Source organism: Xyrauchen texanus, chromosome 45 (assembly GCF_025860055.1).
Source record: "Xyrauchen texanus isolate HMW12.3.18 chromosome 45, RBS_HiC_50CHRs, whole genome shotgun sequence".
In the NCBI taxonomy this organism is placed as follows: Eukaryota; Metazoa; Chordata; class Actinopteri; order Cypriniformes; family Catostomidae; genus Xyrauchen; species Xyrauchen texanus.
Genome location: NC_068320.1, coordinates 18,818,993 through 18,846,300, shown reverse-complemented (window position 1 = coordinate 18,846,300; position 27,308 = coordinate 18,818,993). Strand labels below are relative to the sequence as shown.

Genomic DNA, 27,308 nt, shown 5'->3' with positions numbered 1-27,308 from the left:
TACGTTCTTGCGTTCAAAACACTTGGCGCAAATTCGAATAAAGGGATCTCAAAATGTGTTCTAAGTATTAAACTATATTTAACTTGACACAGTGACCTAAAATGTTTATGACGCAACGCACCCGAGACGCTACACAAGCATGTCTGACGCAGGTGTACATTGACGGGTCCTTAAACAAGCCCTCATAATAAATCTCCAACTGATTGACAAATTCACTTGCAAAATGGATTGCTGTGAACTGTATGCCAATGATTGGTTTATGGTCAATAATATGGTAGTAAACAATACATTGTATTCTAAATACTAACACAGTCTTCTTTACTAGACCAAAGTGTTCAAGAATTTCTAAACTGTATTTTTTTTTAATAGGAAATGGGCCAAAATATACAGACAGGGGGACAAAAATACCTTGCTATTAACTGTGTGTAACTTATGTTGTAGAACAAAACGTGAAAATCTATTCAAGTGATGTTCATCAAAGATTTTATTATTATAATTTTTACTTATAAATCAAACAACTATTCCAAGACACATTCGTAGTTACAGATCAAAAGGTTTATAAATCTTGGTCTGTTCCTGCCACTCTCTGGAAGAAAGTAACACAGCTGATGTTACAAAACTAATAGGAGATCTCAGATGCTTTGGAAGAAATACATGAGCAAACAATCTGAATCAATACACTTTAATAATCTTATTAATAAATGAAATGTGTTTATTGCACATTGACGCCATCTGCTGGTCAGAAAGTGAAGAACACCCTAATCACATAAATGTGTTTTTAAAAAAGTAATTATTATTTATATTGTATTTAGTTTATTTTGCCACTCACTTGTTTAATAAAGTTTAGGTAATATACTGTGGTCTTTGTAAGCGTCTCTTTACTAATAAAACTGGATTGTAATTTTTTTAAATCATGAATGATTTAAATGGTCGAGTTTACTGTTTTAATAACATGCCAATATGTTATTTAGCAGTTAGTTATCAGAGCTTCTATCTCGTATCTGCAGGTGTTTGGCTTTGATGTGTATAAACTGGAGTGTTTCCTGTATCCTGTAAGTCAATACTACAGTCACTACTTCTCTAAATATAGTGTGTGTGTGTGTGTGTGTGTGTGTGTGTGTGTGTGCGTGCGTGCGTGCGTGCGTGCGTGTGTGACTCCCCTTTGTGAGGCATCTTCATGGGTGGGGCGAAGAATCCCTGATCAGCACTGACGTTTTTGATGTATATGGAGAGAATCAGAAATACTTCTTCTGATTCGTCACTGAAGTTCTTTGATAGTTTCCTCTGTTCTGTCTAATAAGGTGATAGTGAGTGTGATTGGAGGGTGATTGATATTTTTTCTCTCATTAAGGGCTCAGAAGACCCCTGTACTTCTGTTTCATCAGTAGTGAGGAGAAGCTGGTACTTAATAAACAAAGTATTAGTAGAGCAGAAGAATATGGAGAGATGTCTGACACTCATTTTACTGTCCTCAGTTGTAAAACTCATCAGAGCTGGTAAGTACATACAAATGCAAAAAATATTTCAATACTTTATCAATAAATTATGGTCTTGCATTTTCAGATTTCACTTAAAATGAATCTTTAGTCATCTTATGTTGCAGAGATATTTATTAACAAACACATGTACTGTATGTACCTGTGGAGAAATCACATGAATTTCACATGTGAACACATGATAATAACGTGTGAACAAATGAGAGTGTGATAAGTTTTAATGATTTAATTTAATTACATGTGATCGCTGAATAATAATAATAACCATTGTAAATAAATGTAAAAATTCCACAACCACACAACAATCAAATGTGAATTAAGAAAAGACATTGAACAGTCATAAACTATATATCTGCTAACAAATGTGAAAATCTGTCTATCCCTTCATTTCTCTTTCTCATTGTATTGCTCAATATTTAGAAAGTGTAAATGTGAGGTTGGTTGGTGGTAACAGTCCCTGTGCTGGTAGAGTGGAGGTTCTTCATAGAGGTCAGTGGAGAACAGTGTGTGATCAAGGTTGGGATATGGCTGATGCTGCAGTGGTGTGTAGAGAACTGGACTGTGGAGAACCTGTAGATGCTCTGGGTGATGCTCAATTTGGACCAGGATCAGGACCAATCTGGATGAGTCTTGTCATGTGCACTGGATCAGAGTCGACACTGAATAACTGTGGATCAGCAGGATGGGGTAAATACAGCTGTGATCATATTAGAGATGCTGGAATCATCTGTTCAGGTAAACTTCTACAAACCTTCTTTATATACTTGACTGAAAATTTATTTCTCCTCATGTATTACAACATGTTGGATATTTTTTATTCTTACATTTAAATTATTTATTTTTATTTAAAATGTTGACTTAAGAATCATGATCTGGAGAATCCTTGTAATATGAAGTTTATTATAATGTTGAAAATGTTAAAAATAATTTTTTGTTTTGTTTTTTCAGGAGTCAGACTTGTTGGAGGTTCTCGCTGCTCTGGGAGATTAGAGATTCTTCATGAGAAGATGTGGGTTTCAGTGTGTGATGCTGCCTTTGACCAGCAGGATGCAGAGGTTGTGTGTAGAGAGCTGGACTGTGGGGCTCCTGTACAGGTACTGGGAGCAGCTGCTTTTGGCAAAGGAGAGGGTCCGATGTGGACAGAAGAGATTCAGTGTAGAGGAAATGAATCTCAGATTTCATTCTGTTCAAAGTCACCATCAATCAAAAGCAACTGTTCTCATGACAACATCATTGGATTGCTGTGTACCGGTATGAGTTCAATAAAAAAATCAACAGAGCAGATTATTATTTAATTGAATAGTAAAATTTCAGTCTTCATTCACTCTTTCCCTCTCTTTTTCTTTCTCTCACATTGACAGACATAATGAATGTGAGGTTGGTTGGTGGTAACAGTCCCTGTGCTGGTAGAGTGGAGGTTCTTCATAGAGGTCAGTGGGGAACAGTGTGTGATCAAGGTTGGGATATGGCTGATGCTGCAGTGGTGTGTAGAGAACTGGACTGTGGGGAACCTGTAGATGCTTTGGGTGATTCTCATTTTGGGCCAGGATCAGGACCAATCTGGATGAATAATTCAATGTGTACAGGATCAGAGTCCACACTGAAAAAGTGTGGGTTAGCAGAATGGCCTTATGGCTGTGATCACAGTAAAGATGCTGGAGTCATTTGTGCAGGTAAGCTTAAAATGTAATCTTATCACATAAACTGTATTCAAACTCTGTTTTTAAAATGTTCCATGCTCTCTATTTACAGACGTCAGGCTGGTTGGAGGTTCCCGCTGCTCTGGTAAATTAGAGATTCTTCATGAGAACATGTGGGTTTCAGTGTGTGATGCTGCCTTTGACCAGCAGGATGCAGAGGTTGTGTGTAGAGAGCTGGACTGTGGGGCTCTTGTACAGGTGCTGGGAGCAGCTGCTTTTGGCAAAGGAGAGGGTCAGATGTGGACAGAACAAATTCAGTGTAGAGGCAACGAATCTCAGATTCATCTCTGTCCAAGATCAACATCAAATGAAAAGAACTGTTCACATGAAAACAACGTTGGACTGGTGTGTGCAGGTAGGAGTTACAACACACAGATATTTATTTTATTAGTCACATTTTAAACCATTAAATCCACTTGTATTAGGACTGATGTGTGCTGGTTCATGAACTTTTTCAAATAAATCTAAATTAATAAATATTCAGAGTGATTATTTGCACCCAGGTTCAAATAACGACCCGGGTACGAATCTGCTTTTTGTCCCACACTTATGCCTTTTTCCTCTCACCACTCTTAATACTTCTTTTAATACTACTTATAATAAATAAAAATTAACATTAAGGCAGATTTCCTCGCAGTGTCGACCGTTGGCAGGTTCAGAGAAGGGTTTGATCCACGTAAGGGCCAGATTCTATCATATACTTTCCCTTCTTTGTCTGAGGCACGAGGGATGAAGTCTACCTTCTGCGGCTGGCATCTGTCATGTCTAGATTTGCATTAATCTTTTGATTAGAGGTTGCACCAGGGTGCAGCAAGGTGTTAATAACATCAAACATTATTTGCACTAAGATTTGGGTACAAATAATATCTACCACAGTTTGCAACAGGATGTAAATAGCACCTGAAAATAAATTGTCCAGACTGAACATTAATTGAGTTTCATACTAGTTTTGTCTCTTCATGTGATTCTTTGTTTCTCACTCTCTACCTCTGTCCATCTCTCATTCTTACTTTTCAATATATACAGACAGTGTGAATGTGAGACTGGTTAATGGTAACAGTCCATGTGCTGGTAGAGTGGAGGTTCATCATAGAGGTCAGTGGGGAACAGTGTGTGGTTTTTCCTGGGATATGGTTGATGCTGCAGTGGTGTGTAGAGAGCTGGACTGTGGAGAACCTGTAGATTCTCTGAGTGACGCTGATTTTGGACAAGGATCAGGACCAATCTGGATGAATCGAACATTATGTACTGGATCAGAGTCCAAACTGAAGAACTGTGGATCAGCAGATTGGGGTGATTTTGACTGTGGTCATAGTAATGATGCTGGTGTCATCTGCTCAGGTGAGCTGCTCTAAAACTCATTCTGTTTTTATATCACTGATGATCTACCTGCCTTATATTAACCCAATATATATATATGGAATGGCACACAGAAAATTCACCTTTAGCAGAGTAGCACCATATTTCATTTTTGACTCGAGCAAAAACAAGGCTTTGTGGGATAGACAATAGGCTAGGCCAGTGGTTCTCAAACTGTGTGTTCTCGCAATGCATTGCTACTCCATTTGTGTTGATTTGGCTCTGGAGCATCAATAATAACCACTGTCAACCAATCAAGACTAAACCAATTCACCAGAAAAAAAATGCAACAATATGTCTGTGAAACTATATATTCACAGTATTATGAAGGAATTGTGTTTTGTTTTATAACGTTTGTAGTGTGACTTATTTTCATTAGTATTGTACAAAGTTAGAGGTGCGCTATTTATAGATTCCCTGGCTCCCCCTACCTCGGGCTTCCAGTGGTTAGACCTGATCTACACCCACCCTCCTCCCCATCTCCTACTTCTGAGTGGGAGAACTTCCCAGGGAGTAGCCTGCTTAGGTCACACACAAAATACTTGAATCAGGGTGCCCACACCGACAAGGTTCATTGACCCACAGTCCCACACGGTGACATGATATCATTGACGTGACGTGCAAATGAGCGATAGAAAACTGATTGCACAAATGTCAACATTCCGATTTTTTTTGTGTGCGGTGCGCCCCGTGCCGCCCGCATTGCCGGCAAGATGCCGCCCTGGGCACTTGCCTATGTCGCCTATACCTAAATCCGCTAGTGCTTACTCTCAAACCCTGTTCAAAATATGTAAACTTTATTTACTCCTTAAAAATTACACGCCTATACTTTATTTGAAGTACTTAGTAGCACTTATCTTTATTGCTTTGCTTTTTACATGCTACGGGGGCTATAACAGGAACTATGTTTCCTGTTTTTAAATGGTTGTAAACAGTTTTTATTAAGTATGTTTTTGTTTCTCTCTTCTTTATGATACCCATGTAGAAAACTTTGAAATATCATTGGTTATGAAATTATTTATCATTGCATATGAAAAGGTTTATATTGTAAATAAACTTGTTTTGCCTTTTATGAAAACAGTGCAGTATATATTAAGTTTGCAATCTCTTGTTACTCAGGTGTCAGGCTTATTGGAAATTCTCGTTGCTCTGGACAAGTAGAGATTCTTCATGAGAAGACGTGGGTTTCAGTGTGTGATGCTGCCTTTGACCAGCAGGATGCAGAGGTTGTGTGTAGAGAGCTGGACTGTGGGGCTCCTGTACAGGTGCTGGGAGCAGCTGCTTTTGGCAAAGGAGAGGGTCAGATGTGGACAGAAGAGATTCAGTGTAGAGGAAATGAATCTCAGATTTCATTCTGTCCAAGATCATCTTCAATCATAAACAACTGCTCCCATGAAAATGATGAGGGGCTTCTGTGTGCTGGTAAGAATGAAATTAGTATGTGAGTAGCGTCTTGTAAATATGTCTGAAATCCCTTCTTTTTTCTCTCATTTCTTTCTTATTTAGACCCCAAAAATGTGAGACTGGTTAATGGTAACAGTCCATGTGCTGGTAGAGTGGAGATTCTTCATAGAGGACAGTGGGGAACAGTGTGTGATTATTTGTGGGATATGACTGATGCTGCTGTGGTGTGTAGAGAGCTGGACTGTGGGGAACCTGTAGATTCTCTGGGTGATGCTCATTTTAGACCAGGATCAGGACCAATCTGGATGGCTGATATAATATGTAATGCATCAGAGTCGACACTAAAGAACTGTGGATCAGCAGGATGGAATTTACCTATCTGTACTCACAACTATGATGCTGGGGTCATCTGTTCAGGTGAATAATGCTAATAATATTATTGTGCCAGATTCACTATGAAATCAAGTCTTGTTATAATTATTTGAGAATATACAGTATACTGTATATAAGATAAATCAAATTGGTAACACATTTAGAACCTTTAAAAAAAAACAAAAATACACCATACGTTTTTGTCTACTGTGTAAAACAGACCACAAACGTTCCAGACTTGCTGCTGGGTCTCATCTGTGCTCTGGGAGATTAGAGATACTTCATGAGAAGATGTGGGTTTCAGTGTGTGATGCTGCCTTTGACCAGCAGGATGCAGAGGTTGTGTGTAGAGAGCTGGACTGTGGGGCTCCTGTACAGGTGCTGGGAGCAGCTGCTTTTGGCAAAGGAGAGGGTCAGATGTGGACAGAAGAGATTCAGTGTAGAGGCAACGAATCTCAGATTTCATTCTGTTCAATATCTTCACACAAATAGAATTGCACCAGTGTTAGCAACGTGGGAATAACGTGTTCTGGTAAAGTATCAATGTCCCCTTTTATTTATTTTTTGATACATTATAGTCTTCCATGATAAATTAGTTATATTTTGCATTATGTGTACATACAGTTTTATACTGCTTTATTTTTGTTACTACTGTAATCTCTCTGATCTGTGGTTAGGTTACACAGCACTTAGACTGGTAAATGGCCCTGACGTCTGTTCTGGAAGAGTAGAGCATCAGTATTTCAATGACTGGGGAACAGTATGTGATGGATGTATGGATATGAGAGCTGCCAGTGTCCTCTGTAGACAGCTGAATTGTGGGATTGCTGTGTCTGTTGTGGAAGCGGACTGGTTTGGAGAGGGAAGTGGTGAAATCTGGGCTGATGTGTTTGATTGTCAGGGGAATGAAACACAACTCTCACAATGTCCCATCTCTTCATGGAGTCGAGCTGAACGTTCTCATAGACGAGATGTTGGAGTCATCTGTTCTCGTGAGTCCACTGTACTGCAAGATTTAGTAACAATGCAATGATTGCTGCATTTCTGCTATAAAAGCAGACTAATTACACATTAATCGCAACAGCGTTTCTGTTAGAGCACCCGCAGGCCTGCAGGTTATATTGAACTTTTAATGATTGCTCATCAAGAGGTGGGCCTGTGCTAGGTTTCTGTAATATAAATAGAATATAAACAGTCATCTGCATTCTATCACATAATGAATGTAAATTAAAATCACTTAACATAATTAATGTACTTATAAATTACTAAATTATAATTTTCCTATTCAAAAGGACCCCCCCCCCCCCCCCCCTCCTCCTCTAAAAAACATCCCACTCTATAACATAAATATTCATGCATGCCCTAGCATTAAAGTATTTGTTAATTTTTTGAATGATTTGTTGTGAATTCTGCATGCATTTTAATAACATTTTAACCCTCATATCCAGATTCGTCTCTGGCTCTTCATGATGGGCGAGTGCGGTTGTCTGGAGAGAGAGAGTGTGAGGGGGAGGTTGAAGTTTACATCCATCAGGTCTGGAGGAGAGTTCTGCTGGACTCCTGGAGTCTCACTGAATCCTCTGTGGTCTGCAGACAGCTGGGCTGTGACTCTGTGCTGAACTTCTACAGCTCATCTTCATCCAGTCCTGAACACAGTCATGAGTGTGTGATGGGCTTCCAGTGCTCTGGGAGTGAAGCTCATCTGGGGAACTGCAGCTCTCCACAAACACTCAACTGCAGCTCCACACAACAGCTGTCAATCACCTGCCTTAGTGAGAACAACAATATCTGGACATTTTCATTCTCTGACAATAGATTAATATGACTTAACATGTATTTCTCTTTATATATATATGTGTGATCTCAGGTCATAGGTCCATCAGGCTGGTGGGTTCTGGAGGAGACTGTGCAGGGAGGCTGGAGGTTTTTCACAGTGGCTCATGGGGAACAGTGTGTGATGACTCCTGGGATATTAAAGATGCCCATGTGGTGTGCAGACAGCTGCAGTGTGGAGTGGCCCTCAGTAACCAGCAGGTACCAGCCTGGTTTGGTCCTGGTTCTGGACCCATATGGCTGGATGAGGTGAAATGTGAGGGGAATGAGACGTCCCTGTGGAAATGCTCTTCTCAGGTCTGGGGAAAACATGACTGTCAACACAAGGAGGATGTAGGAGTCGTGTGCTCAGGTAAACTGTTGAATTGAATTCAGGTACACAAATGTTCATAATAGTCATAAAGTTTTTCAGTTGTTGTATTTTTTAATTTGATTGATTATTTTCTATCTAGAGTTCAATGAAATCAGGTTAACTGATGGTTGTAAAGGGAATGTGGAGGTTTTCTACAATGGATCATGGGGTAATGTATGCTGGAACCAGATGGACAGAGACACAGCGAGTATGATCTGTCAAGAGCTGAACTGTGGAAGATCTGCCAGTGACCCCAGTAACTCACAAGGACTAAAGTCAAATTGGCTGGATCAATTTAAATGTCGTCCACATGACTCAACTCTGTGGCAGTGTCAATCTTCAACCTGGGGACAGAATAACTGTCATCATGATGAGGTGGCTCATATAACCTGCTCAGGTACATTTTTGTTTTATTTAGATTTTTGTAAATATTTTGAACTTTTTCAGTTGAAAAATAACTGCAAGATTGATGGCAAATAGGGGACATTTAATTTAAATAAAAGCACCCAACAATTGAATATTTAGCCTCAGTGTTTACAGTTTTTTTAATTGAAATTCTTAAAATTTACTCTAATTATAATCACAGAAAAGGAAAACGATGAATCACCTCGAAGTCATCTTTCATGTTCTGCAGCTCCAAACCAGAGACACTGTACAAGTAGGTTTATTTCAGTTTAATGAGAACTTTGTAAATAAAATACTGCAGAAATACAACTTTTCATTTACATTTACATACAACACATACACTCACCTAAAGGATTATTAGGAACACCTGTTCAATTTCTCATTAATGACTTGGCACTAAGTGGCCTAAAGTGTGCCAAGAAAACATCCCCCACACCATTACACCACCACCACCAGCCTGCACAGTGGTAACAAGGTATGATGGATCCATGTTCTCATTCTGTTTATGCCAAATTCTGACTCTACCATCTGAATGTCTCAACAGAAATCGAGACTCATCAGACCAGGCAACATTTTTCCAGTCTTCAACTGTCCAATTTTGGTGAGCTCTTGCAAATTGTAACCTATTTTTCCTATTTGTAGTGGAGATGAGTGGTACCCGGTGGGGTCTTCTGCTGTTGTAGCCCATCCGCCTCAAGGTTGTGCATGTTGTGGCTTCACAAATGCTTTGCTGCATACCTCGGTTGTCTTTATATAAGCTAGTAAGAGTTTTATGTGACTGCACATGTATTTTAGTGTTTTATACATAGGCCAATGCTGTTGTTGAGTTATTCTGAGACGGTAATTCCACATTTGATTGAGAACATTCTTCTCCTTACAGCTCACCTTCCTTCTGTGGCTCCTATGAGCATGGTTTAAGTTGGCTAAATCAAACTTAATCATAATGTGCTGTGAGGTTGTAGGGCTAATCACTGCGGGCGGGCAAAGAAAGTGTTTGTGTCGTTTGGCTGGTTTATGAGTGTGTTGGAGCTGTCCAGGTTTGTTAGAGTCAAGAGGCACGTGTTTGCTCCGTGTGTCTTTTATTTAAGTGCCGCATGCACAATAATGGAGTCATAAGTAATTTGTCTCAGTTAAGCTGCAGTTTTTGTTTATGTGGTGGGTCTTGGCTTGGCTTTTAGCATGATATTCGGTTGTCTAAGTGCTTTCTGTCTGCCTTTAAAGTTTTGCGAATCTGTTCAATTTCAAGACTGACCCCAAAAGGAACCTACACCCCACATCCTTCTCTTGGTTTGCTTCATGGGTTTTTGTTATTCTTCCTCTGTCTTCAACAACATCACAAACCCTACTTTCTTCCACTATCTGGTTGACCGAGATCTTGGCCTCTGTCTGTGCTTTTGTACCATAGAAAACCTTGGTTTTTACCATAGAAAAGTTGCTCTTCTATCAGCTTGAATCAGTCGGCCCATTCTCCTCTGACCTCTAGCATCAACAAGGCATTTTCAGCCCACAGGACTGCCGCATACTGGATGTTTTTCCTTTTCACACCATTCTTTGTAAACCCTAGAAATGGTTGTGCGTGAAAATCCCAGTAACTCAGCAGATTGTGAAATACTCAGACCGGCCCGTCTGGCACCAACAACCATGCCACGCTCAAAATTGCTTAAATCACCTTTCTTTCCCATTCTGACATTCAGTTTGGAGTTCAGGAGATTGTCTTGACCAGGACCACACCCCTAAATGCATTGAAGCAACTGCCATGTGATTGGTTGATTAGATAATTGCATTAATGAGAAATTGAACAGGTGTGTCACAGGCTGGCTCATAGCCTGTGGCAAAAATGAGGGACACGAACAACAGGTATAGGCCAAACAAAAAGGTTTTCTTTATTGTAAACCAAAGACTATTAACTTTAACACAGGAAAAGGAATGAGGTGTGAAAATGTCATAATGTAAGGTGTATGTAAAGTGCAGGGATGCGTGAATCTGTGTGTGTGAACATGACTGAGTGGAAACTAAGCAAAACTACAAAGGAACAAACAAAACAGGATCATACCTGGAGCAGAGAGAGAGAGAGAGAGAGAGAGAGAGAGAGAGAGAGAGATGTTAGTGATCGCTAACGACCCTCCTGTGCCTGCAGGAGGAACCGCCCCTGCAAGGCAGAGGAGGGGCCATGACACCCCCCTCCTTAAAATGAGGGTCCCACCCTCAGCCCAAAATTTGGCCCACCAGTCCTGGCTCCTAGCAGTCACCCCGCGTCCCTTGAGTGACTGTCCGCCCCTCCAACTCTGCAGCCCTGATACCTGGGAAGCAATCGAAGAGAAAGAGGTGCAGACAGCTAGCAGGGGTCAGCAGAGAAGAGACACAAACTAGGTTAAAGGAGCACGGGACAGGGCATCAGCAATGATATTATCCTTACCACTAATGTGTCTAATATCAAGGTTGAATGGTTGCAAGAACAAAGCCCAACGCATCAGGCGCTGGTTGGGATTTTGCAGGGACTTCAGAAAAATTAGTGGGTTGTGGTCAGTAAACACAGTTAAAGGGGTCAAACCGGAACCAACATAGACTTCGAAGTGCTGTAAAGCCCAAATGAGTCCTCCTTTTCAATCACAGAATAATTTTTCTGATACTTATTAAATTTTCGGGAGAAGAAACTGACTGGACACTCAACATTGTCATCATTTTCCTGGAGAAGCACAGCCCCAGCACCGATTTGACTGGCATCTACTTGCAATTTGAAAGGTTTCCCAAAATGTGGTGCCCTCAACACGGGTGCCAAACACAAAAGAGCTTTAACTGCATCAAATGCCTCTTGACATTGGGTGGACCAGATAAATTCAGCCTTGGCCTTCAACAGATTGGTCAGTGGGGATACTACTACTGAAAAGTTTTTACAGAAAGCACGGTAGTACCCCGCCATTCCCAGGAAGCGCATCAGTTCTTTCTTTGTGGAGGGCTGTGGGAACTGCTTCACAGCCTGGACCTTAGCTTCCACGGGACAAACAAAACCCTGACCAACAACCTTGCCTAGGTATGTGACTGTAGCTTTGGCAAACTCACACTTTGCCAAATTGAGTGTCAACCTGGCCCACACCAGTCTTCCAAACAGGGCATGCACTCTCCGGACATGCTCCTCCCAGGAGTCTGAGTAGACGACCACGTCGTCCAAATACACGGCACACCCTTCCAGACCTGAGACCACCTGATTCATCAGCCTCTGGAAGGTGGCTGGAGCATTCCGCAAGCCGAAAGGCATCACTGTATACGAGAACAAACCAGATGGAGTTATAAAGGCAGCAATCTCACGAGCTCTTTTTGTAAGGGGCACTTGCCAGTATCCCTTTAAAAGATCAAATTTGCTAACATACTTTGCTGACCCAAATTGATCAATACAGTCCTCCATCCTAGGAAGAGGGTAAAGGTCTGCTTTTGTAACATTGTTTACTTTTCTATAATCAGTGCAGGGTCTGAAAGTGGAATCAGACTTTTTGACCAGAAGGCAGGGTGAAGCCCAATTTGAACAACATGGCTCAGCAATACCATTGTCCAACATATACTGCACCTCTGTTTCCAATTGCAGTCTCTTCTCCTCAGATACACGATAAAATCTCTGTTTGATAGGCTTAGCGTCTCCGATATCTAGGTCATGCTCAATTAAGTGGGTTTGCGATGGGGTGTCAGAACACAAAACTGGGTAGTTTCTAATAAGAGCTACCAATTCATCACGTTTCTCAGAGTCTAAATGATCTACCAAAAGCCCAAGGTTTTGCAAAGTCTGGGAATTTTTCAGCCGACCCTGCAAGACCTCATCCGAAACCATAACTACCTCTTCTTCCCCCTCCACAAAGCTAAAGCCACAAAGAGCAGTGACTGGAGCAGCAGTCAACGCTGACCTCACTGCTGGAGTGCCTTCAACTTTGCTTAGATCACGGGAATGATACAATTTTAACAGGTTCACATGGCATAATTTAGAGGAATTCCTATGACCAGGGTTTCGATAAGATAGTTCAAATCTGACACTTTGCGCAACACAGTAAAAGGACCACAGTATTTTGCCTGAAAAGGTGAACTTACAAGAGGCAAAAGAGCGAGTACACGATCACCGGGACTAAACTCACGCAGCTCAGCCTGTCTGTCATGTATCCGTTTCATTTTCTTTTGAGAACATTCTAGTTTTTCTTTTGCCAGTTCACCAGCCCTATACAACTTCAGCCTAAAACCATTTACATAGTCAATAAGGTTCCGAGGTGGTTCCTCAGGCAAACAACCATCTTGCAGCACTGCTAAAGGCCCACGCACCTTATGACCAAACACTAAGTCATAAGGGCTGAACCCTGTGCTTTCCTGCACTACTTCACGAGCAGCTAATAACAACCAAGGTAACCCTTCCTCCCAATCTGCAGACAGTTCTGTACAGTATGCACGAAGCAAGGATTTTAAGGTTTGATGAAAACGTTCCAAAGCTCCCTGGCTCTGTGCATGGAACGCAGTAGACTTGTTATGTTTAACCTTAAGCTGTTTGAGAACCTGAGCAAATAAATGGGAGGTAAAGTTAGACCCCTGATCTGATTGGATGATTTTTGGAATCCCAAATATTGAAATAAATTGAGTTAACGCTTTAACTACTGATTTTGAAGTTATGGTACGCAAGGAAAAAGCTGCCGGATATCTAGTTGCTTGACACATAACAGTTAATAAGTAGTTATGACCTGACTTGGACCGTGGTAAAGGCCCAACACAATCGATAATAAGATGCTCAAAAGGTTGCCCTATGGCTGGTATTGGATATAAAGGTGCTGGCTTTACAACCTGCTTTGGCTTGCTTGTGCGCTGACACGTATGACAAGTTTTAATGAACTGAGCAACATCCCGCTTTAAACGTGGCCAAAAAAAATAACGGAGTATGCGATCATAAGTTTTACGAACACCCATATGACCTGCCACATCACCATGTGAAATTTGCAACACCTTATTTCGCAAAGTAGTAGGTACAACTATTTGAAAAATTGGTTCTCCTAGACCCCGATCACAGTGTGGAACCCATTTCCTGACCAACAGCCCATCAAGAAGAAAATAACACTGAGCACTATTTCTCACCACTGAATCAGGAACAACTTTATCAAAGAGATCGGCCAAAGTAGTATCAGCCTTTTGCTCAGCCATCAATGAATCTCTAGAACTAGTCAACTGTTCTGTCTGGAGTTTAACTGGCAACTCAAGACTTTCTGGCTTACTCTCAACTTCCTTACGAGAGGCAGAGCGGGTAACAGCACAAACTGGAAATATCTCAGGAGACACACTGCTGGAATCTGGAGATACACTTGCAGGGGCAGCTGAAGGTTGCTTCTTCAAGATGTGTAGGTTGCCATCTGCCCACACCTTACTACCTGCCAAGTCATTCCCCAAAATCGTGTGGACTCCCTCTACTGGCAACTGGGGTCTAACCCCAACAGCTACATCACCCTCTACCAGACCACATTTCAGGGTAACTTTATGTGAAGGAGAAGAGAATGGAACTAAACCCATGCCACGTACCATTACACAACTGCCAGTATCAGACTCCTTAGAGAACAGCAAAACAGATTCCAGAATAAAAGAATCTAAAGCGCCAGTGTCCCTTAGGATCTTAATTGGAACATTTTGATTGCCATCTACCAGGGACACTACACCGTCTGAAATAAAGGCTGAAAAATCACAGTGGGAAGACTGAGAACAAAACTCAACTAGTGGCTGAAAAAGCTCACCCTGGTGGTCAGAGGCTGTAACAGGAGCTGCCATTACAGCAGGCTTAACTTGACCTAACGTCTTTGATTTAAGTATAGGACAATCTTTCTTCCAATGTCCTTCAACTAAACAGTAGCGGCAGGTATTAGCATTAACTGCTGCGCTAAGTCCCCCAGAACCAAACTTCTGCTGAGGCCTTTGGAAAGAAGCTCCAAAAAAAGGTGACCTACTATTCCTAGGAGTAAGATAATTTTTATGGTGCATGTCACTGTTTGACTCAAAATGGCTTTTATGTGTTAGCCTGTACTCATCTGCAAGGACTGCTGCATCACTTGGAGAATTAACTTTACGTTCATTAATGTATGTACAGTAGCAACCTGGTCAGACACAGAATTTTTGAATTGTTCTAACACAATCAAATTAGACAGACCCTCAAAAGTGCTAACTTCAGAAGCTGTACACCAACGATTGAATGCAAAATTCAAATCACGAACAAACTCAGAATAGGTTTGTGAATCTAGCTTTTTCCTGTAACGAAAACGTTGACGATATGCCTCTGGCACAAGCTCGTAGACCTTCAGAACTGCTGATTTAACTTTATCATAAACTTTACTATCAACTACACTTAGTGCTGAAAAAGCCTCATGTGCCTTACCTGTAAGTACACATTGCAACAACATAGTCCTGTCCAAATCTGACCAAGCTCTAGCTCCCGTAATACGCTCAAATAAAGTAAAGTATATATCTGGATCTGACTCATCAAATTTAGGCAACAAACAAAGATTCTGTGAAACATCAAACTGTGGTGGTCTTTCTTCTGGTCTATTGGCACTTCGCAATCGCGCTATCTCTAACTGCATTTGCAACAGCTCCCTTTGCTGCTCGAAAGTTAATGAAGGGCTAGACTGAAAGCTTGCACCCTCACTACTAGCAGACTGACCACAAAGAACACCTACTTCCTGAAGACCTTGCTTTAATCCAGCTTTCACAGTCTCTTTAAGTTTTCTATCAGCAATCTCAATCTGATAATGTTCAGCTATTTCAATTAACTGCTCCTTAGTACACAACTCTAAAGCTAACTCTGAAGGAACCTGAACAAAGCTTCTCAAAACAGAAGACATTTTACTCAACCAATACAACTATTACAAATGCCCAAAAAAATATATTACACAACTCACCTGCTGCCAGTCTGGGTTTAAGGACAGGAGCCACACCCCACTATCCTCCAAATACAACTAACTAACTGGCCCCTGGTCTTCGTGCAGTCACATATGGTGGGGTTTTATGCACACAAAACCAGTGGAATGGAAAAGACAACCAGAAACTGGCGGCCCCCCATATCCACGGACGTGCTCCGAGCCGATGTAAGGGAAAAGGGAAAGGAAGCTCGGCCCACGTTCACTGCCACCTAAAACAAAAACACCACGAGCCTCCTATTGACACTCGCTGATAAGCCTCAACAGGAGAGGACTCCCACCTGAACAAAAACCCAGAAAAGGCACAGAGTGAATTGCTAACCAAATTTAGCTACAAAGCTAACTGAATAAAATGGAACACATAGCTCTCAACGCTCTCTCCAATAACATTGGCCTAACCAAAGCATCCCCCAAACAAAAGGTTTGGCAATCTAAACTAAACTAACAAAACTTCTAACCCAAGCTATCTACAAAACAATAGTCAAGATAAGCCAACAAATAATCAAACAAACGTATCAATGATAAGACAAAGACAAATTTAACAAAACTTTAACCAACTATGACAAAATATTAAAGTAAACTAAAATACTAAAGACTAAAGTGCAATTAACTTTAGCTTACAGACGAGCCCCCACTTGTCACAGGCTGGCTCATAGCCTGTGGCAAAAATGAGGGACACGAACAACAGGTATAGGCCAAACAAAAGGTTTTCTTTATTGTAAACCAAAGACTATTAACTTTAACACAGGAAAAGGAATGAGGTGTGAAAATGTCATAATGTAAGGTGTATGTAAAGTGCAGGGATGCGTGAATCTGTGTGTGTGAACATGACTAAGTGGAAACTAAGCAAAACTACAAAGGAACAAACAAAACAGGATCATACCTGGAGCAGAGAGAGAGAGATGTTAGTGAGGCAGTTTAAATACCCTGAGCCCAGGTGGCTCCAATCACTAACGACCCTCCTGTGCCTGCAGGAGGAACCACCCCTGCAAGGCAGAGGAGGGGCCATGACAGGTGTTCCTAATAATCCTTTAGGTGAGTGAATATATACATGTAGTATTTACATACTACCATTCAATATATATATATATATATATATATATATATATATATATATATATATATATATATATATATATATATGTAATGTATTAACTTATGCCACAATTGATTCTGATTGGTTGACAGAATTTACAAAATGTTGATTTGTTTTGTGTAATTGTACAGCTTTGAAGTAGTTCCGGGTTTGTTGACCGCATTGCAGTTCCATATTACAATGCCACATTCTTTCCAAATTGTGATACAGTTTATATGAACAGAACTTCATTCAGCTTTCAGTAACAAAAGAATCTGGAAGCGACAAACACAATCAAACAAACAAATAAGAGAAAAATTACAAACAGATTTAGATTTTTCCAAAATTTTAGAGTATGTTCCTCTGAGACTGAGTGGAGGGAACGGCCGGTGTTCTGGGAGGCTGGAGGTGTATCATAACACTGTGTGGGGTTCAGTCTGTGATGATCAGTGGGACATCAGGGATGCTCAGGTGGTCTGCAGGCAGCTGGGTTGTGGAGCAGCACTGTAAGAGTTTTATGTGACTGCACATGTATTTTAGTGTTTTATACATAGGCCAATGCTGTTGTTGAGTTATTCTGAGACGGTAATTCCACATTTGATTGAGAACATTCTTCTCCTTACAGCTCACCTTCCTTCTGTGGCTCCTATGAGCATGGTTTAAGTTGGCTAAATCAAACTTAATCATAATGTGCTGTGAGGTTGTAGGGCTAATCACTGCGGGCGGGCAAAGAAAGTGTTTGTGTCGTTTGGCTGGTTTATGAGTGTGTTGGAGCTGTCCAGGTTTGTTAGAGTCAAGAGGCACGTGTTTGCTCCGTGTGTCTTTTATTTAAGTGCCGCATGCACAATAATGGAGTCATAAGTAATTTGTCTCAGTTAAGCTGCAGTTTTTGTTTATGTGGTGGGGCTTGGCTTGGCTTTTAGCATGATATTCGGTTGTCTAAGTGCTTTCTGTCTGCCTTTAAAGTTTTGCGAATCTGTTCAATTTCAAGACTGACCCCAAAAGGAACCTACACCCCACATCCTTCTCTTGGTTTGCTTCATGGGTTTTTGTTATTCTTCCTCTGTCTTCAACAACATCGCAAACCCTACTTTCTTCCACTATCTGGTTGACCGAGATCTTGGCCTCTGTCTGTGCTTTTGTACCATAGAAAACCTTGGTTTTTACCATAGAAAAGTTGCTCTTCTATCAGCTTGAATCAGTCGGCCCATTCTCCTCTGACCTCTAGCATCAACAAGGCATTTTCGCCCACAGGACTGCCGCATACTGGATGTTTTTCCCTTTTCACACCATTCTTTGTAAACCCTAGAAATGGTTGTGCGTGAAAATCCCAGTAACTCAGCAGATTGTGAAATACTCAGACCGGCCCGTCTGGCACCAACAACCATGCCACGCTCAAAATTGCTTAAATCACCTTTCTTTCCCATTCTGACATTCAGTTTGGAGTTCAGGAGATTGTCTTGACCAGGACCACACCCCTAAATGCATTGAAGCAACTGCCATGTGATTGGTTGATTAGATAATTGCATTAATGAGAAATTGAACAGGTGTGTCACAGGCTGGCTCATAGCCTGTGGCAAAAATGAGGGGACACGAACAACAGGTATAGGCCAAACAAAAAGGTTTTCTTTATTGTAAACCAAAGACTATTAACTTTAACACAGGAAAAGGAATGAGGTGTGAAAATGTCATAATGTAAGGTGTATGTAAAGTGCAGGGATGCGTGAATCTGTGTGTGTGAACATGACTGAGTGGAAACTAAGCAAAACTACAAAGGAACAAACAAAACAGGATCATACCTGGAGCAGAGAGAGAGAGAGAGAGAGAGAGAGAGAGAGAGAGAGAGAGAGAGAGAGAGAGAGAGAGAGATGAGAGAGAGAGAGAGAGAGAGATGTTAGTGAGGCAGTTTAAATACCCTGAGCCCAGGTGGCTCCAATCACTAACGACCCTCCTGTGCCTGCAGGAGGAACCGCCCCTGCAAGGCAGAGGAGGGGCCATGACACCCCCCTCCTTAAAATGAGGGTCCCACCCTCAGCCCAAAATTTGGCCCACCAGTCCTGGCTCCTAGCAGTCACCCCGCGTCCCTTGAGTGACTGTCCGCCCCTCCAACTCTGCAGCCCTGATACCTGGGAAGCAATCGAAGAGAAAGAGGTGCAGACAGCTAGCAGGGGTCAGCAGAGAAGAGACACAAACTAGGTTAAAGGAGCACGGGACAGGGCATCAGCAATGATATTATCCTTACCACTAATGTGTCTAATATCAAGGTTGAATGGTTGCAAGAACAAAGCCCAACGCATCAGGCGCTGGTTGGGATTTTGCAGGGACTTCAGAAATATTAGTGGGTTGTGGTCAGTAAACACAGTTAAAGGGGTCAAACCGGAACCAACATAGACTTCGAAGTGCTGTAAAGCCCAAATGAGTCCTCCTTTTCAATCACAGAATAATTTTTCTGATACTTATTAAATTTTCGGGAGAAGAAACTGACTGGACACTCAACATTGTCATCATTTTCCTGGAGAAGCACAGCCCCAGCACCGATTTGACTGGCGTCTACTTGCAATTTGAAAGGTTTCCCAAAATGTGGTGCCCTCAACATGGGTGCCAAACACAAAAGAGCTTTAACTGCATCAAATGCCTCTTGACATTGGGTGGACCAGATAAATTCAGCCTTGGCCTTCAACAGATTGGTCAGTGGGGATACTACTACTGAAAAGTTTTTACAGAAAGCACGGTAGTACCCCGCCATTCCCAGGAAGCGCATCAGTTCTTTCTTTGTGGAGGGCTGTGGGAACTGCTTCACAGCCTGGACCTTAGCTTCCACGGGACAAACAAAACCCTGACCAACAACCTTGCCTAGGTATGTGACTGTAGCTTTGGCAAACTCACACTTTGCCAAATTGAGTGTCAACCTGGCCCACACCAGTCTTCCAAACAGGGCATGCACTCTCCGGACATGCTCCTCCCAGGAGTCTGAGTAGATGGCCACGTCGTCCAAATACACGGCACACCCTTCCAGACCTGAGACCACCTGATTCATCAGCCTCTGGAAGGTGGCTGGAGCATTCCGCAAGCCGAAAGGCATCACTGTATACGAGAACAAACCAGATGGAGTTATAAAGGCAGCAATCTCACGAGCTCTTTTTGTAAGGGGCACTTGCCAGTATCCCTTTAAAAGATCAAATTTGCTAACATACTTTGCTGACCCAAATTGATCAATACAGTCCTCCATCCTAGGAAGAGGGTAAAGGTCTGCTTTTGTAACATTGTTTACTTTTCTATAATCAGTGCAGGGTCTGAAAGTGGAATCAGACTTTTTGACCAGAAGGCAGGGTGAAGCCCAATTTGAACAACATGGCTCAGCAATACCATTGTCCAACATATACTGCACCTCTGTTTCCAATTGCAGTCTCTTCTCCTCAGATACACGATAAAATCTCTGTTTGATAGGCTTAGCGTCTCCGATATCTAGGTCATGCTCAATTAAGTGGGTTTGCGATGGGGTGTCAGAACACAAAACTGGGTAGTTTCTAATAAGAGCTACCAATTCATCACGTTTCTCAGAGTCTAAATGATCTACCAAAAGCCCAAGGTTTTGCAAAGTCTGGGAATTTTTCAGCCTGACCCTGCAAGACCTCATCCGAAACCATAACTACCTCTTCTTCCCCTCCACAAAGCTAAAGCCACAAAGAGCAGTGACTGGAGCAGCAGTCAACGCTGACCTCACTGCTGGAGTGCCTTCAACTTTGCTTAGATCACGGGAATGATAAAATTTTAACAGGTTCACATGGCATAATTTAGAGGACTTCCTATGACCAGGGGTTTCGATAAGATAGTTCAAATCTGACACTTTGCTAACACAGTAAAAGGACCACAGTATTTTGCCTGAAAAGGTGAACTTACAAGAGGCAAAAGAGCGAGTACACGATCACCGGGACTAAACTCACACAGCTCAGCCTGTCTGTCATGTATCCGTTTCATTTTCTTTTGAGAACATTCTAGTTTTTCTTTTGCCAGTTCACCAGCCCTATACAACTTCAGCCTAAAACCATTTACATAGTCAATAAGGTTCCGAGGTGGTTCCTCAGGCAAACAACCATCTTGCAGCACTGCTAAAGGCCCACGCACCTTATGACCAAACACTAAGTCATAAGGGCTGAACCCTGTGCTTTCCTGCACTACTTCACGAGCAGCTAATAACAACCAAGGTAACCCTTCCTCCCAATCTGCAGACAGTTCTGTACAGTATGCACGAAGCAAGGATTTTAAGGTTTGATGAAAACGTTCCAAAGCTCCCTGGCTCTGTGCATGGAACGCAGTAGACTTGTTATGTTTAACCTTAAGCTGTTTGAGAACCTGAGCAAATAAATGGGAGGTAAAGTTAGACCCCTGATCTGATTGGATGATTTTTGGAATCCCAAATATTGAAATAAATTGAGTTAACGCTTTAACTACTGATTTTGAAGTTATGGTACGCAAGGAAAAAGCTGCCGGATATCTAGTTGCTTGACACATAACAGTTAATAAGTAGTTATGACCTGACTTGGACCGTGGTAAAGGCCCAACACAATCGATAATAAGATGCTCAAAAGGTTGCCCTATGGCTGGTATTGGATATAAAGGTGCTGGCTTTACAACCTGCTTTGGCTTGCTTGTGCGCTGACACGTATGACAAGTTTTAATGAACTGAGCAACATCCCGCTTTAAACGTGGCCAAAAAAATAACGGAGTATGCGATCATAAGTTTTACTGAACACCCATATGACCTGCCACATCACCATGTGAAATTTGCAACACCTTATTTCGCAAAGTAGTAGGTACAACTATTTGAAAAATTGGTTCTCCTAGACCCCGATCACAGTGTGGAACCCATTTCCTGACCAACAGCCCATCAAGAAGAAAATAACACTGAGCACTATTTCTCACCACTGAATCAGGAACAACTTTATCAAAGAGATCGGCCAAAGTAGTATCAGCCTTTTGCTCAGCCATCAATGAATCTCTAGAACTAGTCAACTGTTCTGTCTGGAGTTTAACTGGCAACTCAAGACTTTCTGGCTTACTCTCAACTTCCTTACGAGAGGCAGAGCGGGTAACAGCACAAACTGGAAATATCTCAGGAGACACACTGCTGGAATCTGGAGATACACTTGCAGGGGCAGCTGAAGGTTGCTTCTTCAAGATGTGTAGGTTGCCATCTGCCCACACCTTACTACCTGCCAAGTCATTCCCCAAAATCATGTGGACTCCCTCTACTGGCAACTGGGGTCTAACCCCAACAGCTACATCACCCTCTACCAGACCACATTTCAGGGTAACTTTATGTGAAGGAGAAGAGAATGGAACTAAACCCATGCCACGTACCATTACACAACTGCCAGTATCAGACTCCTTAGAGAACAGCAAAACAGATTCCAGAATAAAAGAATCTAAAGCGCCAGTGTCCCTTAGGATCTTAATTGGAACATTTTGATTGCCATCTACCAGGGACACTACACCGTCTGAAATAAAGGCTGAAAAATCACAGTGGGAAGACTGAGAACAAAACTCAACTAGTGGCTGAAAAAGCTCACCCTGGTGGTCAGAGGCTGTAACAGGAGCTGCCATTACAGCAGGCTTAACTTGACCTAACGTCTTTGATTTAAGTATAGGACAATCTTTCTTCCAATGTCCTTCAACTAAACAGTAGCGGCAGGTATTAGCATTAACTGCTGCGCTAAGTCCCCCAGAACCAAACTTCTGCTGAGGCCTTTGGAAAGAAGCTCCAAAAAAAGGTGACCTACTATTCCTAGGAGTAAGATAATTTTTATGGTGCATGTCACTGTTTGACTCAAAATGGCTTTTATGTGTTAGCCTGTACTCATCTGCAAGGACTGCTGCATCACTTGGAGAATTAACTTTACGTTCATTAATGTATGTACAGTAGCAACCTGGTCAGACACAGAATTTTTGAATTGTTCTAACACAATCAAATTAGACAGACCCTCAAAAGTGCTAACTTCAGAAGCTGTACACCAACGATTGAATGCAAAATTCAAATCACTGAACAAACTCAGAATAGGTTTGTGAATCTAGCTTTTTCCTGTAACGAAAACGTTGACGATATGCCTCTGGCACAAGCTCGTAGACCTTCAGAACTGCTGATTTAACTTTATCATAAACTTTACTATCAACTACACTTAGTGCTGAAAAAGCCTCACGTGCCTTACCTGTAAGTACACATTGCAACAACATAGTCCTGTCCAAATCTGACCAAGCTCTAGCTCCCGTAATACGCTCAAATAAAGTAAAGTATATATCTGGATCTGACTCATCAAATTTAGGCAACAAACAAAGATTCTGTGAAACATCAAACTGTGGTGGTCTTTCTTCTGGTCTATTGGCACTTCGCAATCAGCTATCTCTAACTGCATTTGCAACAGCTCCCTTTGCTGCTCGAAAGTTAATGAAGGGCTAGACTGAAAGCTTGCACCCTCACTACTAGCAGACTGACCACAAAGAACACCTACTTCCTGAAGACCTTGCTTTAATCCAGCTTTCACAGTCTCTTTAAGTTTTCTATCAGCAATCTCAATCTGATAATGTTCAGCTATTTCAATTAACTGCTCCTTAGTACACAACTCTAAAGCTAACTCTGAAGGAACCTGAACAAAGCTTCTCAAAACAGAAGACATTTTACTCAACCAATACAACTATTACAAATGCCCAAAAAAATATATTACACAACTCACCTGCTGCCAGTCTGGGTTTAAGGACAGGAGCCACACCCCACTATCCTCCAAATACAACTAACTAACTGGCCCCTGGTCTTCGTGCAGTCACATATGGTGGGGTTTTATGCACACAAAACCAGTGGAATGGAAAAGACAACCAGAAACTGGCGGCCCCCATATCCACGGACGTGCTCCGAGCCGATGTAAGGGAAAAAGGGAAAGGGAAGCTCGGCCCACGTTCACTGCCACCTAAAACAAAAACACCACGAGCCTCCTATTGACACTCGCTGATAAGCCTCAACAGGAGAGGACTCCCACCTGAACAAAAACCCAGAAAAGGCACAGAGTGAATTGCTAACCAAATTTAGCTACAAAGCTAACTGAATAAAATGGAACACATAGCTCTCAACGCTCTCTCCAATAACATTGGCCTAACCAAAGCATCCCCCCAAACAAAAGGTTTGGCAATCTAAACTAAACTAACAAAACTTCTAACCCAAGCTATCTACAAAACAATAGTCAAGATAAGCCAACAAATAATCAAACAAACGTATCAATGATAAGACAAAGACAAATTTAACAAAACTTTAACCAACTATGACAAAATATTAAAGTAAACTAAAATACTAAAGACTAAAGTGCAATTAACTTTAGCTTACAGACGAGCCCCCACTTGTCACAGGCTGGCTCATAGCCTGTGGCAAAAATGAGGGACACGAACAACAGGTATAGGCCAAACAAAAGGTTTTCTTTATTGTAAACCAAAGACTATTAACTTTAACACAGGAAAAGGAATGAGGTGTGAAAATGTCATAATGTAAGGTGTATGTAAAGTGCAGGGATGCGTGAATCTGTGTGTGTGAACATGACTAAGTGGAAACTAAGCAAAACTACAAAGGAACAAACAAAACAGGATCATACCTGGAGCAGAGAGAGAGAGATGTTAGTGAGGCAGTTTAAATACCCTGAGCCCAGGTGGCTCCAATCACTAACGACCCTCCTGTGCCTGCAGGAGGAACCACCCCTGCAAGGCAGAGGAGGGGCCATGACAGGTGTTCCTAATAATCCTTTAGGTGAGTGAATATATACATGTAGTATTTACATACTACCATTCAATATATATATATATATATATATATATATATATATATATATATATATATATATATATATATATATATATATATATGTAATGTATTAACTTATGCCACAATTGATTCTGATTGGTTGACAGAATTTACAAAATGTTGATTTGTTTTGTGTAATTGTACAGCTTTGAAGTAGTTCCGGGTTTGTTGACCGCATTGCAGTTCCATATTACAATGCCACATTCTTTCCAAATTGTGATACAGTTTATATGAACAGAACTTCATTCAGCTTTCAGTAACAAAAAGAATCTGGAAGCGACAAACACAATCAAACAAACAAATAAGAGAAAAATTACAAACAGATTTAGATTTTTCCAAAATTTTAGAGTATGTTCCTCTGAGACTGAGTGGAGGGAACGGCCGGTGTTCTGGGAGGCTGGAGGTGTATCATAACACTGTGTGGGGTTCAGTCTGTGATGATCAGTGGGACATCAGGGATGCTCAGGTGGTCTGCAGGCAGCTGGGTTGTGGAGCAGCACTGAGTGCTGATGGGAATGCAGCCTTTGGTGCTGGTGAAGGTGTTGTGTGGCTGAACAGAGTCGAGTGCAGAGGGAATGAGATTCACCTTTTGGACTGTCCTCTCTCCCTGAATAACCACACTGACTGCTCACACAAAGAGGATGCTGGACTCACCTGTGCAGGTGAGACCAAAATATGTAGTGATCTGAATCAGACATGGCTTTCTCAGAACAGTTGAAATCTGACTATCAGAGAAACATTTATCCCATATATATAATTTCAGTGTTATTTAAATGTATTGTATTTATTCAAGCCCTTAATTAGCATGATTTGATTGTGATTTCAGCAGCTAATTTTGTTTTTTATAATTGACAGATTTGTCTGTGTCCCCGACTCCTGCCCCAACAACATCAACTTTTCCTCCAGTTTCACAGACAGACGTGACACAATCTCTGTCCTCACTGATCACTCGTCCACAAACTCCACCATCATCTTCTCTCTCCATCCCTCCAGTGGTTGTGATTGTACTGGGAGCTGTGCTCTTACTGCTCTTACTGCCACTCATTATACTGATTCAGCAGAACAGAGTGATGAGGAGAGGTATGACAGATCACATACTACAGTAGTTCATTTCAAACACAATGAAAACTAGATTGTAACTTTATTGTGTTTTATTCAGTGTGTCATCAGTCATGTGTTGTGAGCTCATGCAGGTTTGTCTGTCTTCACTCACAGTTCTTTCCAAGAGAAGACACAAGACTCAGACTGAAGCAGTTTATGAGGAGATTAATCACAGACTCGTCACAAATAAAGATAAACGCATCACTCAGAGAGGTCAGTCAATCTGAATGTATAGTGCCTGGTTTGTAGAGATGAACAGAATTTATAACAGATTTGCAGATCCATGTGTTTGAATAATATAAAAAGGATGAATTATGGTATGAGTTTGTGACTAAATAGTGTTGTGTGCTGATTTGTAATTGTGAATGTTTCTGATGGTTCTGCCTTCCAATAACAGGAAGAGTCCCTTCTGAAGAACTGCATTCTGGGTATGAGGATGCTGATGAGATTCTTTCAGGTTTGAAGACTGAAGTGATGTTACATTTTGCTTCATACAAACTTGTGCAATGAATTAAAACATTTACTTGCAAGTTAACATGAATGTTTCCTTTATATACTGTACTGTATACCATTTAACACATAATAATAATAATAATAATAATAATAATAATAATAATAAAAGATCAAGCAATTTCCTAACATACTTTAGATAATCCACATTTGCTTTTGTTTTATCGGACACATTCTTCAGTCATTGCAGCAGGATATACTTAATTTAGTGTCACATAATTTTAATGTGAATATTTCCTTTTAAATATTTATTCATCATTGCTGATATTTTTTCAGTGAAACCATATAATTTGAGCACACTAATTTTGTTCATTGTTACAAATAAAGTATGAAAAATATTTGTATGATATATAATATACAGTATATCAAATATTTAAAATGAAGTTTGACCTGAGAGTTTGTTTGTTTGATTGATTGTAGCAAAATCTGCAGTAGGAGACTCATCTGAACATTATGATGATGTCATCACCAGTAAAGTCCCAAAAGGTCAGTGCCTTTGTAAACTGATCACAGGGATTTCACTTACAGTTAATTAAACAACATGAACTTTGAAAAGCTTTAATAGTGTCTGTATATTTCCTCTCTCCTTTGAACTCATTTAGAAGAGCAACAAGACACACTAGATACCTATAAATATATATATATAAATATATATATTGTGCATTAATGAATCTATTTCTGTATTTTTTTGTAGATGACATACCAGAAAACTATGATGATGTTGTGATCATGCGACAGTTCTCCAATAATAAAACGGGTGCGTGTTTAGATTTGTATTTAGGCTATATTAAACTTTAAATTATACCTGTCAAGACTGAAGTCTGGTGCAGTGATCTATTGTCAAAATTATAGCAGCTAAATAAAGTATGGTAGTATATAGTACATTATAGAAAATATCTGCATGTAAAGTATTTTATTTGTGATGATGTCCTTATTAGTGTATT

At 41.0% G+C, this 27,308-nt stretch overlaps 1 pseudogene; it reads left to right on the top strand.

Moving 5' to 3' along the window:
* Positions 1 to 2,862: 2,862 nt before the first annotated feature.
* Positions 2,863 to 11,291, top strand: LOC127637497 (deleted in malignant brain tumors 1 protein-like; annotated as a pseudogene).
* The last annotated feature ends 16,017 nt before the right edge of the window (positions 11,292 to 27,308 follow it).